Source organism: Nomascus leucogenys, chromosome 7b (genome assembly GCF_006542625.1).
Source record: "Nomascus leucogenys isolate Asia chromosome 7b, Asia_NLE_v1, whole genome shotgun sequence".
Classification (NCBI taxonomy): Eukaryota; Metazoa; Chordata; class Mammalia; order Primates; family Hylobatidae; genus Nomascus; species Nomascus leucogenys.
The window spans coordinates 18,038,962-18,042,514 of NC_044387.1; the positions used below are offsets into that span (position 1 = coordinate 18,038,962).

The window sequence follows — 3,553 nt, forward strand, 5'->3', positions numbered from 1 at the left end:
ATTTGAGGTCAGGAGTTCGAAACCAGCCTGGCCAACACGGAGAAACCCCATCTCTACTAAAAATACAAAAATTAGCGGAGCATGGTGGCACATGCCTGTAATCCCTGCTACTCGGGAGGCGGAGGCAGGAGAATCAAGTGGCCCTGGGAGATGGAGGCTGCAGTGAGCCGAGATCGTGCCACTGCACTCCAGCCTGGGTGACAGAGTGAGACTCCATATCAAAAAAAAAAAAAGTGCCCAAACAACACTGACTCATTGAACACTTGAAAACAAGCATCTCCTTTCCCCATCGCCAAAGAGCGCCTTGCTCTTTGGCTCCCTGAGTTAGTCCGGTTGTTTGCAATCACCGAGGCTGTGGCTGTGAACCGAGGGGCTCACGCCGCCTGGGTTTCTGCCTCATCCGTAGGTGTGGCCCTGATGGTGCGGCAGGCTCTGGACTCCTAAAGCTCTGGAGCAAATTTAAAATTTCATTCACGTGCATGGCATAGAAGATGAATTCTTCCACCTCCACCATGAGTGAAGAGTCTGATACTCTATCAGTAGTTAACCAGTTACAGGATATAGCAGCAGATCCATTAAACAGAAGAGCCATTGTCCAGGATCAGGGATGTCTGCCTGGCCTTATTTTATTTATGGACCACCCCAACCCTCCAGTCGTCCATTCGGCTTTGCTTGCTCTTTGATACTTGGGAGAATACCGTGCAAACAGAGAAAAGATGAAAGGAGAACTGATGTTGAGCCTACAAAATGTTATACAGAAAACTGCAACTCTAGGAGAAACAAAACTTCTGGCCTCTGAAATCTATGACATACTTCAGTCCTCCAATAAGGCAGATGGTGATAGTTGCAGTGAAATGAATTCATATTGAAGGAAAGCTCAGTTTTTTCTGGGAACTACAAACAAACGTGCCAAAACAGTGGTTTTGCATATAGACGGCCATGATGATACGTCTTCAAGAAATCTATGTGAAGAGGCTTTGTTAAAAATTAAAGGTGTTATTAGCTTTACTTTTCAAATGGCTGTTCAAAGGTGTGGTGTGAATCCATTCAGATTTGAAAGCTGAGGCTTTGGCATCAGCGAGAGCATCAACCAAGGTTATGAAAGCTTAGTAAGTTGTGAAAAGTGAAAGTGGAGAAGAGATGCTGGTCCCATTCCAAGACCTTCCTGTGGTAGAACAGAACACAGAGCTACCTGACTACCTGTCTGAAGATGATAGTACCACAAAGAAACAGGACAAAGTGGTGTCCTGGGTCAGCTCACACCCAGTGGGTGGAACTAGCTGGCTGAGCACAGTGGCAAACTTTTTATCCAGATCGTTTTATTGGTGACTTCAATTTGGGGCTCAAGGACTGTGTGAACCAACCAGGGGCCAGTTTTCCATTGTTGTGGTGAACTGTCAAGTGCAATTTGCAATAAGTTATCATGAAAAGCTTTTAGATTACATGATTGCATATACTGCATTTTACATTTTATTGGACATTTTACCCCACTGAGTGGCAAAAAGAACAGAGGTTATGGATGGAGTTGCTTTGTTTATGAAAGTATTTTTTTTTCCTTCATTTAATTGCCTCATATTTTATAAACCATGGGTCCACTGTTAAAACCAAACATGGGAGGAGGTTCCAAGATGGCCAAATAGGAAGAGCTCCAGTTTACAGCTCCCAGCGTGAGCGACGCAGAAGACGGGTGATTTCTGCATTTCCAACTGAGGTACTAGGTTCATCTCACTGGGGCTTGTCGGACAGTGAGTGCAGCCCATGGAGTGTGAGCAGAAGCAGGGTGGGGTATCACCTCACCTGGGAAGTACAAGGGGTCGGGGAATTCCCTTTCCTAGCCAAGGGAAGCCATGACAGACGGTACCTGGAAAATCGGGACACTCCCACCCTAATACTGTGCTTTTCCAATGGTCTTAGCAAACAGCACACCAGGAGATTATATCCCTGATGAACATCAATGCAAAAATCCTCAATAAAATAGTGGTAAACCGAATCCAGCAGCACATCAAAAAGCTTATCCACCATGATCAAGTGGGCTTCATCCCTGGGATGGAAGGCTGGTTCAACATACACAAATCAATAAACATAATCCATCATATAAACAGAACCAAAGACAAAAACCACATGATTATCTCAATAGATGCAGAAAAGGCCTTTGACAAAATTCAACAGCCCTTCATGCTAAAAACCCTCAATAAACTAGGTATTGATGGGATGTACCTCAAAATAATAAGAGCTATTTATGACAAACCCACAGTCAATATCATACTGAATGGGCAAAAACTGGAAGCATTCCCTTTGAAAACTGGCACAAGACAGGGATGCCTTTCTCACCACTCCTATTCAACATAGTGTTGGAAGTTCTGGCCAGGGCAATCAGGCAGGAGAAAGAAATAAAGGGTATTCAATTAGGAAAAGAGGAAGTCAAATTGTCCCTGTTTGCAGATGACATGACGGTATGTTTAGAAAACCCCCTTGTCTCAGCCCAAAATCTCTTTAAGCTGATAAGCAACTTCAGCAAAGTCTCAGGATACAAAATCAATGTGCAAAAATCACAAGCATTCCTATACACCAATAACAGACAAACAGAGAGCCAAATCATGAGTGAACTCCCATTCACAATTGCTTCAAAGAGAATCAAATACCTAGGAATCTAACTTACAAGGGACGTGAAGGACCTCTTCAAGGAGAACTACAAACCACTGCTCAATGAAATGAAAGAGGACACAAACAAATGGAAGAACATTCCATGCTCATGGATAGGAAGAATCAATATTGTGAAAATGGCCATACTGGCCAAAGTAATCTACAAAGAGCTTAAACAAATTTACAAGAAAAAAATCAAACAACCCCATCAAAAAGTGGGTGAAGGATATGAACAGATACTTCTGAAAAGAAGACATTTATGCAGCCAACAGACACATGAAAACATGCTCATCATCACTGGCCATCAGAGAAATGCAAATCAAAACCACAATGAGATACCATCTCACACCAGTTAGAATGGCCATTATTAAAAAGTTACGAAACAACAGGTGTTGGAGAGGATGTGGAGAAATAGGAACACTTTTACACTGTTGGTGGGACTGTAAACTAGTTCAACCATTGTGGAAGACAGTGTGGCGATTCCTCAAGGATCTAGAACTAGAAATACCATTTGACCCAGCCATCCCATTACTGGGCATATACCCAAAGGATTATAAATCATGCTGCTACAAGACACATGCACATGTATGTTTATTGCAGCACTATTCACAATAGCAAAGACTTGGAACCAACCCAAATGTCCATCAATGATACACTGGATTAAGAAAATGTGGCACATATACACCATGGGATACTATGCAGCCATAAAAAAGGATGGGTTCATGTCCTTTGTAGGGACATGGATGAAGCTGGAAACCATCATTCTCAGCAAACTATCACAAGGACAAAAAACCAAACACCGCATGTTCTCACTCATAGGTGGGAATTGAACAATGAGAACACATGGACACAGGGTGGGGAACATCACACACCGGGGCCTATTGTGTGGTTGGGGGAAGGGAGGGGGAGA

At 43.2% G+C, this 3,553-nt stretch overlaps 1 pseudogene; it reads left to right on the top strand.

The window, feature by feature from the left end:
• Window positions 1–552: 552 nt before the first annotated feature.
• On the top strand, window positions 553–1,329 carry LOC100581367 (annotated as a pseudogene).
• The last annotated feature ends 2,224 nt before the right edge of the window (window positions 1,330–3,553 follow it).